Raw genomic sequence first — 18,036 nt, 5'->3', positions numbered from 1 at the left:
CTTCTGCCTGTAGTTCTATGAATTAGTTTATCTTTTAACGAATAGTCAGCAGAACTACACTTAAAGATGTGTTGCTTTTTTTTTTTTTTTTTCACTGCGTCTTATAATTTTCAACTCTACGCTGAACAGTGTGCAGAAGAACACTTGAACCTAAGGTATTTTTTCTCGGCAATTTTTTCTTCTTTCCTCAAGCTGCCTATCTGATGAGTTTAGCAAGTGCAGACACTGGTTTGGCTGGTTTGGGGTTTTAATGTTGCTGTAGTTATCCCCAGTGCTCCCCAGGTTTCAAACTCTCCCAGCATCAGGCAACGACTCTCACGAGCGTAATGCGAGGCCCGGGAGCCAGAGGCTGTTTTCCTCAACATCTGTGCACCGTTCTCAGGGCTTCGCAGGCACATGCTCTACCTTCCCCACTTCTGATAAATACGCTCTGTCAGGTATTGCTGATAGCTTTGTGTTTGTTTCAAAATATATATTTTGTTCTATATTGCGTTCCTTCTATTAATTCTTCAGCAGTATCTTTAAAATATTTCTAGCATTCTCTCTTGCTCTCTGTGTTTTTCTATTTAAAATGAGGTGATACTTTAATAATTTTAGTACCTACATATTTGAAAAACAACACCATTCAAACATAAAAGCAATGCATTGTGGTCTCTGAAAGCTACAAGGCAGCTGCCTGTATATTGGTTCCTGTGAAGTGAAAATAGCAACTTGTAGTGTTGCTGCACTACACTCTGTTTATATGAACAAAAGTGATGTTAATATATGTGTTTATATATGCAGACTGTCTCTGGAGGAACGCCGAGGAAACAGTTAAGACTCATTGACTTTTGGAAAAGGAATGAGATAGGCTTAAGAGTTAGAAGATTTACTTTTCGCATCACACGTTTTAAGTATTTATTAAAGATTTTAACATTTTAAAATATGGAAATATTATCTAGTCAAAATTAGAGAAAGGTAATAGTATAATTAGCAGTATAATTAGGTATTTGAATATTTAATTTAATTTTATTCCTGTGTACGAGACAGCAAAAGAGACACTGATGTATAGAACAGTCTTATGGACTCTGTGGGAGAGGGAGACGGTGGGAAGATTTGGGAGAATGGCATTGAAACATGTATAATATCATGTATGAAACGAGTTGCCAGTCCAGGTTTGATGCACGATACTGGATGCTTGGGGCTGGTGCACTGGGACGACCCAGAGGGATGGTATGGGGAGGGAGGAGGGAGGAGGGTTCAGGATGGGGAACACATGTATACCTGTGGCGGATTCATTTTGATATTTGGCAAAACTAATACAATATTGTAAAGTTTAAAAATAAAATTAAATTAAAAAAATAATTTTATAATTTTATGTATTTATATTTGGCCGTGCTGAGTCTTCACTGCTGCACGAGGGCTTTCTCGAGTTGCAGCAAGGGGATGGCTACTCTTCATTGCGGTGCACAGGCTTCTCACTGTGGGGTCTTGCTGTGGAGCTCAAGTTCTAGGGCACAGGGGCTTCGTTAGCTGCAGACAGGCTTGGTAGTTGCAGCTCCCCAGGCTCTCCCCAGGAGGCGCTAGTGGTAAAGAACCTGCTTGCCAATGCAGGAGACAATAGAGATGCGGGTTCCATGCCTGGGATGGGAAGATCCCCTGGAGAAGGAAATGGCTACCTATTCCAGTATTCCTGCCTGGAAGATTCCATAGACAGAGGAGCCTGGTGGGCTACAGTCCATGGGACCACAAAGAGTCAGACAAGACTGAGCACAACTACTTTCTTAGGCTCTAGAGCACCAGCTCAGTAGATGTGGCACACGGGCTCAGTTGTTCCACCATATGCAGGATCTTCCCAGACCAGTGATTGAATCTATGTCTCCTGTACTGACAAGCAGATTCATATCCACTTCCCCACCAGGGAAGTCTATTATTTGAATATTTTAATATATATGTGTGTCATTTCTGTAAATAAAGACTTAAACTCGGTCTCCAGAAAGTGTGTCTTAAATCATGGTTTTTCTGAAATATCTCTGAGGCCCATAGCATTATTATGTTTAGACAGAAACTGCAGGCTCAGGTATGTGATTCTATATTCTGGATCCACACTAGTATAATCTGGATACCTTTTCAAAAATATTCAGGCTCATCATGAGAATATTGATTAAATTAGTATTATACAAGCATCATGTGTAAATATCCTCTTTTAGTCAACAGTTCTTTTACTTCATCCTTGGGGGGCATTAGTAAAGAAAAATTCGAAAACAAAAGTAAATAGTTTAATAAATAATCATAAGAAAGCATATATGTATGCATAACCCAGGTCAAGAAATAGAATATTTCTCATTTTTCCAATCACATTTTATCTTTTCTCTCCCCTTCCTCTCCAGCGACCATCTCTAGATAATGACTATGCAGATTTTTAGCTTAGTTTTGTCCTTGCTTTTCTTTTTATTTTTGTCATCTAAAAAATAATTTTGCACCCTTAAAAAATAATAAGATTTTATCTGCTATAGAACTTCAACAAAGATAATTCTATCATATTCTTCACATCTTAATATTTTCAAATTGTTTTATATTTGATTCATTTCTTTTTAAAAGTATCTCTGCTGCTGCTGCTGCAAGTCGCTTCAGTCGAGTCCGACTCTGTGCGACCCCATAGACGGCAGCCCACCAGGCTCCCCCATCCCTGGGATTCTCCAGACAAGAACACTGGAGTGGGTTGCCATTTCCTTCTCCAGGGGATCTTCCCAACCCAGGGATCGAAACCAGGTCTCTGGCCTCACAGGAAGATTTTTTTACCATCTGAGCCACATCGGAAGCCCCTCTTTTAAAATGTTAAATCTTTTAACATGCCAAACGTGTGTCATTTGTAACTGTACTAACGATGAATACTTTTACCTTCTGGTACAAAACATGTGATGGAACACATACTTTTCAGAGCCATTTGGAGTTTTTGGTGTGTGAAACACACAATCATGGTTCTCTTTTTGCTTGTGTTTCTATTAAGGTGTCTGTGTTTTTACCATTGTTTTTGTTTTTGTTTTTTTTTTCAAATTTTTTGGGTGCAAAATCCAGAAACAATACCTTTGACTTAAAGAAGTTCTTTGTATATCCACTGTATATACATTCTTTTTGGTTACATGATATTTTCTCCAAATTTGGTACTTGTCTGTTCACTCACTTCATGATATCCTCTGATGCTTCAGTTCAGTTCAGTTCAGTATTCAGTCATGTCCGACTCTTTGCAACCCCATGAACCGCAGCACGCCAGGCCTCTCTGTCCATCACCAACTCCTGGAGTCCACCCAAACCAATGTCCATCGAGTCGATGATGCCATCTCATTCTCTATTGTCCCCTTCTCCTCCTGCCCTCAATCTTTCCCAGCATCAGAATCTTTTCAAATGAGTCAGCTCTTCCCATCAGGTGGCCAAAGTATTGGAGTTTCAGCCTCAACATCAGCCCTTCCAATAAACACCCAGGACTGATCTCCTTTAGGATGGACTGGTTGGACCTCCTTGTAGTCCAAGGGATGGTCAAGAGTCTTCTCCAACACCACAGTTCAAAAGCATCAATTCTTCAATGCTCAGCTTTCTTTATAGTCCAACTCTCACATCCATACATGACTACTGGAAAAACCATAGCCTTGACTAGATGGACCTTTGTTGGCAAAATAATGTCTCTACTTTTTAATATGCTGTCTAGGTTGGTCATAACTTTCCTTCCAAGGAGTAAGTGTCTTTTAATTTCATGGCTGCAGTCACCATCTGCAGTGATTTTGGAGCCCAGAAAAAGTCTGACACTGTTTCCACTGTTTCCCCATCTATTTGCCATGAAGTGATGGGACCAGATGCCATGATCTTCATTTTTTGAATGTTGAGTTTTAAGCCGACTTTTTCACTCTCCTCTTTCACTTTCATCAAGAAGCTCTTTAGTTCTTCAATTTCTGCCATAAGGATGGTGTCATCTGCATATCTGAGGTTATTGGTATTTCTCCCGGCAATCTTGATTCTAGCTTGTGCTTCTTCCAGCCCAGCGTTTCTCATGATGTACTCTGCATATAAGTTAAATAAGCAGGGTGACAATATACAGCCTTGATGTACTCCTTTTCCTATTTGGAACCAGTCTGTTGTTCCATGTTCAGTTCTAACTGTTGCTTCCTACCTGCATACAGGTTTCTCAAAAGGCAGATCAGGTGGTCTGGTATTACCATCTCTTGCAGAATTTTCCACAGTTTATTGTGATCCACACAGTCAAAGGCTTTGGCACAGTCAATAAGGCAGAAATAGATGTTTTTCTGGAACTCTCTTGCTTTTTTGATGATCCCAGCGGATGTTGGCAATTTGATCTCTGGTTCCTCTGCCTCTTCTAAAACCAGCTTGAACATCTGGAAGTTTTTGGTTCACATATTGCTGAAGCTTGGCTTGGAGAATTTTGAGCATTACTTTACTAGCGTGTGAGATGAGTGCAATTGTGCGGTAGTTTGAGCATTCTTTGGCATTGACTTTCTTTGGGATTGGAATGAAAACTGACCTTTTCCAGTCCTGTGATGCTTAAGATGTTCTTAATTTAAATTAGATGAACATATTAGTATTTTTCTTTCTTATTAGTGTTATTTTGTGTCTTGATTAAGAAATCTTTCTCTCACTCAAGATCGAATACTTATTCTCCTGTGTTATCTTTTAGGAATTATATAGATTGCTTAAATTTTTTATGTGCAATTATTATAAAACTCTGGTAAAGAATCTGCCTGCAATGCGGGACACCTGTGTTTGATCCCTGGGTTTTGAAGATCCTCTGGAGAAGGGAAAGGCTACCCACTCCAGTATTCTGGCCTAGAGAATTCCATGGACTATGCAGTCCATGGGGTCACAAAGAGTCAGACACGACTGAGCGACTTTCAATTTCATTTACACTATAAAACTCTGATTGGTCTTTTTCAACCCTCAGAAGACTTCTATCTGATCCTGACTTGAAAATCTGTATGATGACCCTTTTATAACTTTTCCAGGATGCATTTGTCCTTTCTTTTTTTCAATCCTGCACCACCTAGGCACCCAGAAGTCCTTATCACTTCTCATAAAGTTGGAGCAATTTTATTTCCTTAACCCTGAGAGCCAACCTTGTTGGAGACTCAGTTTAGGATTGGGCAAGTTCTCCTAAGAGTTACCCACACAGTAAGGGGATTTGACTTTGGCTCCTGTTATTCCCATCTCTTAGGCTCCCAAAGGAAGGCCCAAGTTTGCTAGGATCAGCAGCTAGTCCTTAGCAAAATTGTTTTTGTTGCTCTGATGTTTTTCAAACTTGTTTGTGCCCTGTTTTCTCTTAGAATTTTGCCTGGTAATTTCTTATTCTCTTGAGATCATCGTGATATACTTAATAAAATAGTATCCATATTTTAACCAACATATTGTACTGTATTCAACAGAATATTTGGTATGAGTGTCTTAGGTATCAACTTGGTTAGGCTGTAGTACCAAACTAATTGATAAAACACTAATGTAGGTGTTTCTGTGAAGGTGTTTTGTAAATGTGGTTAATATCTATTATCAGCTGACTTTCTTTTTTATTATTTTATTTTTATTGAAGTATAGATGATGTACAATATTATCTATGTTATAGGTATACAACATAGTGATTTATAATTTTTAAGGTTATACTCCATTTATAGTTATTATAAAATATTAGCTATATTCCTTGTGTTGTATAATATATCTTTATAACTTATTTTGTACATAACTCCTACATTGTCCCTCCTTCCTTTCTCTCCCCAGTGGTAGTTGCCACTTTGATCTCTATATCTGTTAGTCTGTTTTTGTTGTTGTTATATTCACTAGTTCATCATATTTTTTAGATTCTACATGTAAGCGATATCATACAGTATTTGTCTTTCTCTGTTCGACTTAATTTCACTTAGGATAGTATCCCCTGAGTCCATCTGTATGTTTGCAAATGGCAAAGTTTCATTTTTTGATGGCTGAGTAGTATTCCATTGTAAGGAGATTGTCATCAGTAATGGAAATGGGCCTCATAATTCCTTGATGGCCTTAAGAACAAAAACTAGTTTTCACCAAAGACAAAGTACCTCTGCTTCAAGAATGAAATATCACCTCCCACATGAGTTTCTAGTTGGTCAGACTGCCTTACATAGTTCAGACTCACCAGCCCTCACAATTACTTCAGCCAATTCCTCAAAATGTAATAAAATTTTACATATGAATGTGTGTGTGTGTGTGTGTGTGTATACACACACACACAGAGACACATTATTTGTTTTTGTTTCCTTGGAGAAGGCTGATGCACTGTCGTATCTTAGCATTAATGAAACTGAAATGCTCCCTAATCTTCTGTCTTTGTCTCTCTTCTTGGTATAAATTTATGTCTCTTTCACTATCAATTCAATTCAGTTCAGTTCAGTTGTTCAGTCGTGTCCGACTCCTTGTGACCCCATGAATTGCAGCACACCAGGCTTCCCTGTCCATCACCAACTCCTGAAGCTTGCTCAAACTCATGTCCATCAAGTTGGTGATGCCATCCAACCATCTCATCCTCTGACATCCCTTTCTCCTCCTGCCTTCAATCTTTCCCAGCATCAGGGTCTTATCCAGTAATTCAGTTCTTCGCATCTGGTGGCCAAAGTATTGGAGTTTCAGCTTCAGCATCAGGCCTTCCAATGAATATTCAATACTGATTTCCTTTAGGATTGACTAGTTGGATCTCCTTGCAGTCCAAGGGACTCTCAAGAGTCTTCTCCAACATCAAAGTTTAAAATCATCAATTCTTTGGTGCTCAGCTTTCTTTATAGTCCAACTTTCACATCCATACATGACTACTGGAAAAATCATGACTTTGACTAGATGGACCTTTGTTGGCAATGTGATGTCTCTGCTTTTTAATATGCTGTCTAGGTTGGTCATAACTTTTCTTCCAAGGAGAAAGCATCTTTTCATTTCATGGTTGCAGTCACCATTTGTAGTGATTTTGGAGCCCAAGAAAATAAAATCTGTCACTGTTTCCTTTGTTTCCCCATCTTTTTGCCATGAAGTGATGGGGCCCGATGCCATGACCTTAGTTTTCTGAATGTTGAGTTTTAAGCCAACTTTTTCACTCTCCTTGTTCACTTTCATCAGGAGGTTCTTCACTTTCTGCCATATGGGTGGCATAACACCCTAATTTTCTTTCGTAGAAATAATATGGCTACAAATATGTTTTGTGATACTTATTACAGGCCTTATCTTTTCCCTTTCTATGTCTTCTCTTTCTGCTAAGCCTTTCTGTTTAATCTTGTTCTTAATTTTTTGTATTTCCAGCTCTCCTCACATGTCTGGAGATCCCTGGAAGACCCATGAAGCAGTCAGTATGTGGGGAGATCTGTTGTCTGAGAAACATTATCTTAGATGCATGTCTGGAAATTGAGGTGTTTTTATGGGAACCCTCAAAACTTTGGTTAAGAAGACACAATTCTCAGGTACTACCATCTTTTTTTCTTCATATCTCATTAGGTCATTTTATGAGCTCTTTCTAGAACTAAGATTATCTCACTGATGTTCTAATTCACACTGTGTTCTGAATCCCACTGATTTCTATGTTTTTTTTATCTTCGGTCTTCATGTTCTGAGCCTCTCCAGGTTTATGTAAAATAGGTTGGATTTGTCTTCTACTTTCTCTTTAAGCAGCAACTTCTGCTTTATTTATTTACTCTATATTTTATAAATTCATTGGAATTTCTTGTTTTATTCATTTCTTGATACTGCTGCTGCTGCTGCTGCTTTCACTTTAGTCATGTCCGGCTCTGTGCGACCCCAAAGACGGCAGCCCACCAGGCTCCCCCGTCCCTGGGATTCTCCAGGCAAGAACACTGGAGTGGGTTGCCATTTCCTTCTCCAATGCATGAAAGTGAAAAGTCAAAGTGAAGTCGCTCAGTCATGTCCGACTTTTAGCGACCCCGTGGACTGCAGCCAACCAGACTCCTCCATCCATGGGATTTTCCAGGCAAGAGTACTGGAGTGGGGTGCCATCACCTTCTCCGTTCCTGATACTACATACTTTAATATTTTTTTTCCTACATTGAGATGAGGTCTTAAGAGAGGGGAGAGTTATTGTATGTTTTTTTTCATAATCCAGTATCTTAATCTGAAAGATAAGATACCATTTAAATGCAATTTTATGTATTTAAAATGGTAGTAAATGAAACAGTTGTATTTATAAATTCTATATTAAGGAATATTTTATTGGAAAATTGCCTTGTGCTTATTCTTTCAATTTCCCTGCATTTTACATTGCTTACCCATTGTTAAAAAGTCTTGAGCTGCTAAAAGAGATTCCATAAATTGCTGTTTTTCTGTCTTTCTACTTTCTGCCTCTTAAATTACATGATAAAACTTAATTATCTCTGGTGAAGCTAATGTAGGCAGAGAAGAGGAAGAGACTTGGTAAAGCTCCTACTATACACTTGATTAAGCACAAACTCAAAATTCTGTTTATTAATATTGATTGGATGCTGAAAGAAGATATGTTGGAAAGTATAGATTCAGTTGCAGTGTGTATACTCATAAGGAAAAGAGAAGCCTAGATTATTCTGCAAGGAATAACAGCTTCAGTAAATGCGGTGGTACTTTTATATGCAATTTAAAGTCACATATAGACTTCTGAGCTGATTTACAAATTGGTCTTTTAATTCAGCATTCCATAATTTCAGAGCTTGTGCCATTAAATTCCAAGTTATATAAACATTCAGACTCAATTACTCATCTCTTAAATTATTCCTTATGGTACTATGCATTGCTTAGAAGACACAGAAATTTCTTTTTAAACCTAAATGATCAATGAAAGTAGGATGGCTCTCATTTCATCTCTAGCAACAGTAATATCAAATAGTTAAAAATGAAAATGTGGAAGATTCTGGGAAGATGGTAGCCATGATGTTGTTTTGAACATCCCAGAGTCTTCTTATTAAACAAAAGTAGAAACTAATTAGCAAAAGCAATTATATCAAAGGCATTAGAGATATTTACAACAAAGTTAATTGACAAGGTATCCCTATGGACCCTGGAATACAGACATATAGTGAAAGGCTTTCAACATTTCTAAGACCTGCATAGAATCAATTTTGTGCAGAAGAAAGCAGAGGATAGAAATGAGGAGTACAAAAGATCTTGAAACAAGAAACATTCAAAATATTCAATAGTTATTTACTGAAAAACAGCTACAACTGGGAGTGATTTTATACAATCTAAAAGTTGGTGAGAGTGAAGGATCTAAACAGGCTGGTGCAGTGGGGCTATGTTGCTTCAGTTGTGCCTGACTCTTTGCTACCCTAAGAACTGGGGCCCCCCAGGCTCCTCTGTCCATGGGATTTCCCAGGCAAGAATACTGGAGCGGGTAGCCATTCCATTCTCCAGGGGATCTTCCCAACCCAGGGATCAAACTGGGGTCTCCTGAATTGCAGGCAGATTCTTTACCATCTGAGCCACTGGGGAAGCCCACTTTATGGAATACTTATATTTATTTCCATAAATCATTATCTTCACCGATACTGTGTTTCTTGCTTTAAGTTTGGTAGAATTCCTTTTTCTCTGGTTTCATGTGTATATAATTAACAGATAGCACTGTTTAAGGTGTATATAAAGAAATGGCACCCCACTCCAGTATTCTTGCCTGGAGAATCCTGTGGACGGAGGAGCCTGGTGGGCTGCTGTCCATGGGCTCACACAGAGTTGGACATGACTGAAGCGACTTAGCATAGCAAGGTGTATAGATAGCATGATGATTTGACTTCCATATATTTCAATATGATCAGTACAATAAGTTTAGTTATCATCTGTCATTTTATATTGATACAAAAATAAGAAAAATGTTTTATCCTTGTATGAAGACTCTTAGGAGCTACTCTCAAAAACTTTTAAATATACCAGATAGCACTCTTAACTATAGTTATCATGTTGTACATGACATTTCCAGTACTTCAGTGCAGTTGCTCAGTCATGTCCAACTCTTTGTGACCCCATGGACTGCAGCATGCCAAGCTTCCTTGTCCATCACCAGCTCCCGGAGCTTGCTCAAACTCATGTCCATCGAGTCAGTGATGCCATCCAACCACCTCATCCTCTATTGTTCCCTTCTCCTCCTACCTTCAACCTTTCCCAGCATCAGGATCTTTTCCAACGAGTCAGTTCTTCACATCCAGTGGCCATAGTATTGGAGTTTCAGCTTCAGCATCAGTCCTTCCAATGAATACTCAGGACTGATTTCCTTTAGGATTATCTGGTTTGATCTTCTTGCAGTACAAGGGACTCTCAAGAGTCTTCTCCAACACCACAGTTCAAAAGCATCAATTCTTTGGTGCTCAGCTTTCCAGTACATACTTATCTTCTAACTGGAAATTTGTGACTTTGACCACTTTCATTCCACATGCAAGTGAAATCATACAGTGTTTGTCTTTCTCAGTCTGACTTATTTCACTTAGCATAATGTCTTCAAAGTCCATCCATGTTGATGCAAATGGCAGGCTTTTCTTTTTTTCATGCCATATAATATTTTATTGTGTATTCATGACCCGATTTCTCCATTGATGCATCGATGGACACAGGTTGCTTGCATATCCTTGCTATTCTGAATAGTGCTGTTATGAACATGAGGATTCTATGACTTTTTAAACATGTTCTTATTTTTGAGTTAAATTGAGTATATTAGGGTATATGCCATGATGATTGGAAATATATAAAGAGATAAATGATTACTATCATCAAGCTAATTAACATATCATTTCCTTGCATAACTGCCATTTTTGTGTATCCCCCTTATCCAGCTAATAGATTTCAGTTAATAATTAAAAACTCAACTGACACATTATCTCTCCTAGGGAAAGTTTCCTGACCTTAAAGGTAAGCTTTGACATCGATTTTTTAACCAAAATTTATATGATTGATATATTATATGCTATTAATATTTTATTGATACTATTTGTTTATATACAAACATTACCTTCAGTTACATCACTAGGTAACATTTTCTTCTATAAAGGGCCAATATTTTAGACTTTGTGGGCCATAGTCTCTGTTACAAGAACTCAACCCTGTCACTGTAGTGTGAAATGATATGCACGAATAATAAATATAATCAACCATAACAATATGTAAATAGCAATTTATGAAAAGAAAAGACCCAATGAAAAAATATGCAATGGATGTAGAAGAAGACAGTGACAAGCTAACAAAAACAAGCAAGCAAATAAAAAACAAAAGAAATATACATGATTGTGTCCAGGTAAAATTTTATTTACAAAAAGAGACAGCCAGCTGGATTTGACCTCTGGCCCATAGCTTGCCAACTTTTGAATTTGCTGACTAAGATTTACCTTTGATGCTTGCTATAAAATGTCTATGATGAAGCATTAGTATTTATTATATCATAGTAGGTATAAAAGTTCAAACTGCTAAACAGACCTGGAATTCCCAGTAGAAACAGCTTGTCTTAATTGACTGTCTTTCATTACCAATAACAGATTCTTGTACATAGTCAGACAAAAACATGATAAATTCTAATAATACATATGTAGACTGTTACAAAAATTAGATAGCATATTTTTATAGTATTGTTTATAGAAAATGGCTGTGAAAGGAATCGGTCAAGAAATGTTCATCTTCTTGCAACTTCCTTGGGGTCCAGGGGTTAAAACTTTGCCTTCCAACACAGGGACTGTGGGTTCGATCCCTGGTCAGGGAGTTAAGATCCCGCAAAGAAACCAAAACATGAAAGAGAAGCAATAATATAACAAATTCAATAAAGACTTAAAAAGTGGCCCACATCAAAAAAAAAAACACAAAATCTAAAAAACAAAGAAAAAGAAAAAAAAAACGTTCCTCTCCTTTATATATGGTCCTTCTTGTATGAATGTATCATAAGGTATCAGATTAGAGCTGCACAGTGGTTTATTCAGGATACTCTTTTATCTAATCCATCTCAAAGACCTTTTCAGGAATTGTTTACTCTTAAAAGTGTTATAATTTGTTGAGAGCAATGTAAGGACCAAAATTCACACCCACAAAGATGGCATTAATTTTATTTTATTGTAAATTATTTTAGTTTATAATAGAATAATTTTACCATCGACATAGTTTCTTTTTTCCTAATGTTAGCTGCACAGGGTGATTTTATGATCACACTAAGTTATTCTTCGTTTTGTGTCAACAATAATCTTTCCAGCCCTCAGGTAGTTATAATTCTCTGCTTTGTCCTAAAATCTAGGACGGGAGAGAGACAGAAAACATTAAGCATGCCATATAAAACCTACCATAACGGATTGCTTTATTTTTAAAGGTTAAAAACCTTAAAATCTAATGTTGGTTTTATATGAGTACAACAGAGCAGACACCTAGAGTTTGAAGTCTACACACACATACATTTCCCAAGCCCTTTGAAAGTGATCTAATAAAGGTTAAACCAATAAAACAGACACTTGAAGATTGCTATTAAATTGGAATGAGAGAATAGTGGTGTTTACCATATTTCCATAAATATAAAGTCCCAATGGTATTTTCTATTCTAAATTTAAATTGCCTTTATTCCCAAGATTTTCATAAGGGACATATAAAATTAAGATGAAGTAGACTTAGTAAGCAAAAGTATTTCAAGTGTTTATGTGAACATGTGTGTTTTTAGCACATTTATAACAACTCATTTGAAATAGGTATTTTTTTTATTGTTTCCTGAGATGGGGTCTGTAACTTTGGTGTCCCTTTTTTGCTACTATAACAAATTACAGCAGACTAAGCAGTTTACAGAATACAATTTTCTATCTTCTGCCAGTCAGAAATTTGGTATGGGCCCCACAGGGATAAAATGAAGCATCAGTAGAATTCCTTTCTGGAGATTCTAAGGACAAATTAGTTTCGTTGCTCATCTGTTTTGTTAGTAGAATTTAGATCCTTGTGGCTACAGGAAAAGCTCCCTGTTTTCTTGCTGGCTGTCAAATGAAGATTATTCTCAGCTTCTAGGAACCACTACAGTCCTGGGCTCATGACCCCTCACTCTGTCTTCCAAGCCAGAAGAGGTAGAAGGAATCTGTATCAAGCTGAATCTCTCTGCCCTACTTGGCCAACTTCTTCTTAAAAGTGACATGATTACACTGGGTCCTTTTGAATAGTTCATGATAATCTCCCCATTTAAAGGTCAGTGGATTACAAAATTTATTCCACCTGCAACCTTAATTCCCCTTTGCTGTGTAATATAACATATTCACAGTTTCCAGGATTAGGATTAAGCCATAGACATCTTTGGCCTGGGGCTTTCCTGGTGGCTCAGATGGTAAAGAATCTGCCTGAAATGCAGGAGACCTGGGTTTGGTCTCTGGGTTGGGAAGATCCCCTGGAGAAGGAAATGGCAAATTATTCTTGCCTGGAGAATTCCATGGACAGAGGAGCCTGGAGGGCTACAGTCCACGGAGTCACAAAGAGTCAGACATGACTGAGTGACTAACACACACACACACACACACACACACACACACACACATTTGGCCTATTCAACATGCCATATTTGATAATTTCCAATATCAATATCAATAGACAATAGCAATAGTAAATTCAATTACTGACTGCAAAACTTTGAGGTAAGAATAACAATGGTTACATTTTTATTGTTGGCCTCTAATTCTCATAATAAAGTTGAAGTCAAAGATGCAACAGATACTAAATAAGTCATTTGATATGGATACTGGTTATCTGAGCTGTAGGCAAGCAAGTTTTATTGTAATATTATCAGTTGGGAAATAATTGAATATTTTTTTAAATTTAAAGGAAGTAATATTTAGGTAGAGTTGTAATTTCTAGAACTGTGGATGTTGTGTTTTATGTACTTTGGAGTAAAACTTCCAATTTTGGTATACATGGGGGTCTTGCAGATACTTTCTTAGTTGAAAATAAAAAGATTTGGTACATCCACCCAAAAAAGTCTGCCTGAAAACCTGTTGTTCTGTGAAATAATTCCTAAGGATGCTCTTCACTCTATTTCTTACTAATTATTCAAAGACAGATTTGGTTTTAATTTTATTTTCAATAGCTCAGTTTTTCATCCTTGAACATCTAATTTATATTTTTTCCCCCATCATGTCTTTCTACCATCAATTTCAGAGGTAGCTAATCATTCAGGGTTTTTCTCACCTTGTTTACTATGCTCAGAAGTATATCTGCTACCTTAGTGGTTCAAGTTTTCTACAGCAGCATGGATCAAGATATGGTAAAGGGCCAATGGAACTTTTTCCCATTATTAAACTTAAACACTAATCAGACCATTTTTATTTGGTATAGCTTTTATTTTGGAGTATTAATTTAAGAAGAATAACACACGAGTATATTCAAAGAGGAATGAAAATATAATTAGCAGCTCTGACAAGTACATTTTTAAAAATGATGAAATTACCATTGTTTTGTCTAAAATAAGAATTAAGTGACACATGTTATTTCCCTATATTTCACTGATTTGTTAGAGAATGTTGATGCTTCTAATATTGAAGTATTTGACTATATATAAACATTATGTTAATATTTTATCATTATTAAAGTTGCACAGACTCATATCTGAGTCAGTTATGCTATTCAAACATCTTATCCCTGGGTGCCTCCTTCTCCTCCTTCAATCACAATCAATCTTTCCCAGCAACAGGATCTTTTCACATCAGTCAGTTCTTTGCATCATTTGGCCAAAGTATTGTTGTTTCAGCTTTAGCATCAGACCTTCCAATGAATGTTCAGGGTTGATTTCCTTTAGGATAGACTGGTTTGATCTCCTTGCAGTCCAAGAGGCCCTTAGAGAGTCTTCTCCAGCACCACAGTACAAAAGCATCAATTCTTCAGTGTTTTTGGGCTTCCCTTTGTGGCTCAGCCGGTAAAGAATCTGCCTGTAATGCAGGAGACCTGGGTTCAGTCCCTGGGTTGGGAAGATCCACTGGAGAAGGGAACGGCTACACACTCCAGTATTCTGGCCTGGAGAATTCTGTGGAATGTATAGTCTACTGGGCTGCAAAGAGTTGGTCATGACTGAGTGACTTTCATCTCACTTTACTTCAGCCTTCTTTACGGTCCAACTCTCACATCCATACATGAATACTGGAAAAAACATAGCTTTGACTTGTTGGCAAAGTGATGTCTCTGCTTTTTAATATGCTGTCTAGGTTTGTCATGGCTTTTCTTCCAAAGAGCAAGCATTTTTCAGTGTCATGACTTCAGTCAACGTCCACAATGATTTTGGAGTCCAAAAATAAAATCTCCCACGTTTCCACTTTTCCCCCTTCTATTTGCCAAGTAGTGATGGGACCAGATGCCATGATCTTAGTTTTTGAATGTTGAGTTTTAAGTGAGCTTTTTCACTCTTGCCTTTCACTCCCATCAAGAAGCTCTTTAGTTCCTGTTTGCTTTCTGTCATGTATCATCTGTATACCTGAAGTTGTTGATATTTCTCCCAGCCATTTTTATTCCATTTGTGATTCATCTAGCCTGGCATTTCACATGTTGTACTCTGCATATAAGTTAAATAAGTATCGTGACAATATACAGCTTTGATGTACTCCTTTCCCAATTTTGAACCAGTCCATTTTTCCATGTCTGGTTCTAACTGTTGCTTCTTGACCTGCATACAGGTTTTGCAGGAGGCAGGTAAGGTGGTCTGGTATCCCCATGTGTTTAAGAATTTTTCACAGTTTGTTGTGATCCACACAGTCAAAGGCTTTAGTGTAGTCCAAGAAGCAGAAGTGGATGTCTTTTCTGGAATTCTCTTGTTTTCTCTATGATCCAATGGATGTTGGCAATTTGATCTCTGGTTCCTCTGCCATTTCTAAATCCAGCTTGTGCATCGGGAAGTTCTTGGTTCATGTAGTGCTGAAGCCTAGCTTGAAAGATTTTGAGCATTACCTTGCTAGCTTGTGAAATGAGCAGAATTGTGCAAAAAACAAAAGTCAAGGGAGAAAGGGAAAGTTATACCCAACTGAATGCAGAGTTCCGCAATAGCAAGGAGAGATAAGAAAGCCTCTGTAGTGAATAATGCAAATAAATAGAAGGAAACAACAGAACAGGAAAGACTAGAGATCCCTTTGCTCAACTGGAGATATCAAGGGAACATTTCATGCAGGGATGGGCATGATAAGGGACAGAAACCGTGAGGACAAAACAGAAGCAGAAGAGATGAACAAGAGGTGGTCAGAATACACAGAAGAACTACACAAAGAAGACTGTAATGACCTGGATAACCACAGTGGTGCGGTCACTCAGCTAGAGCAAGACATCCTGGGAATGAAGTCAAGTGGGCCTTAGGGAGCATTAATGGAAACACAACTAGTGGAGGTGACGGAATTCCAGCTGAGCTGTTTAAAATTCTAAACGACGATGCTGTTAAAGTGTCAGCAAATTTGGAAAACTCAACAGTGGCCACAGGACTGGTAAATGTCAGTTTTCATTCCAATTCCAAAGAAAGACGGCGTCAAAGAATGTTCAAACTTCATCATAAGGAGTAATTGAAACAAACCCATATCCTAAAAATTCAAACTGTTTTTTTTTTATCAGCTTATTTTCTGAGTTATTTAAATTTATCTGTTCATAGCAAGATCATCTGTAAGAACTAAATTACATGCCCTCTGGGAGACAATAACATCATTTGGAGCCACAAAAGAGATCTATTTTATTTTCCTACAAATAAATTGCTGTTGTTTAGTGACTGAGTTGCCTCTGACACTGTGATCCCATGGACTTTAGCCCACGAGGTTCCTCTGTTCATGGGATTTCCCAGGCAAGAATACTGGAGTGGGTTGCCATTTCTTTCTCCAGGGGATCTTCATGACAAAAGGACATCTCTCAATTAAACATAATCAGGCATTAAAGTATGTTGGAACTCCATAATGAAAAAACAACTAATAAGAATAGAAATGCAGGTGATCCATATATTGGCTTTATATGAAAAGGTTTTATCAGTAGTAGTTTTAAAATCCTTGTATTTAAGAGATCCAAGGGATTAACTAGCATGATCAAATCTTTCACCAGAGAAATAAAAAATACCAAATATCAAATATAATATCTAGGATGAAAAATAGTATTAATAGTTTGGTGGTGATGGTTTAGTCGCTGAGTCGTGTCTGACTCTTGTGACCCCACGTGACTATGGCCTGACAGTTTCCTGTGTTCATGGGATTCTCAAGGCAAGAATACTGGAGTGGGTTGCTATTTCCTTCTCCAGGGTATCTTCCCGACCCAGGAATGGAACCCAGGTCTCTTGCACTGTAGACAGATTGTTTACCAACTGAGCTACAAGGGAAGTCATTAATAGTTGAGTGGTGGTTTTAATAGTAGATTGGACTTCCCTGGTGGCTCAGACGGTAAAGTGTCTGCCTACAATGCGGGAGACCCAGGTTCAATCCCTAGGTCAGGAAGATCTCCTGGAGAAGGAAATGGCAACCCACCCCAGTATTCTTGCCTGGAAAATCCCATGGACAGAGGAACTTAGTAGGCTATAGTCCATGGGGTTGCAAAGAGTCAGACATGACTGAATGACTTCACTTTCTTTTTTCTTTCTTTAATAGTAGATTAAAGAAAGTTCAGGTACAGCTGAAGAAAGAACCAGTAAACTAGAAAAAAATTAGAATACCCAGAGTAGACCATGGGAAGAAAAATAAATAGAAATTTTACAAAGTATAAGCAAATATATGGGATATGGTTTAAAATATAAATTGCATGTTACAAAAATCCTGAAAGGAGTAGAGAGGGGTTGTGAAAGATGCAATATCTCAAGACAGAGAAACCAACAATTTCCAAAATTGATGAAAGATAGTTTGCTGGTTCAGGGAACTTTACAAATCTTTGGTTGGATAACTACAAGAGAATCTATACTTTGATGCATCATAGCGAAACTACTGAAATTCTTTTATAAAGGAAAAAATATAGCTTTCTGATGTAAAGAATGACTTCTTAGGTAAACTATTTGATACTTTTTCCCCAACCATTAAGTCACTTTTACTGGTTTTATGTTCCCTAAGTGAAAGTGAAGTCGCTCAGACGTGTCCGACTCTATGAGAC

Source organism: Bos mutus, chromosome 4 (assembly GCF_027580195.1).
Source record: "Bos mutus isolate GX-2022 chromosome 4, NWIPB_WYAK_1.1, whole genome shotgun sequence".
Lineage (NCBI taxonomy): Eukaryota > Metazoa > Chordata > Mammalia > Artiodactyla > Bovidae > Bos > Bos mutus.
This window is presented reverse-complemented; position numbering follows the sequence as displayed.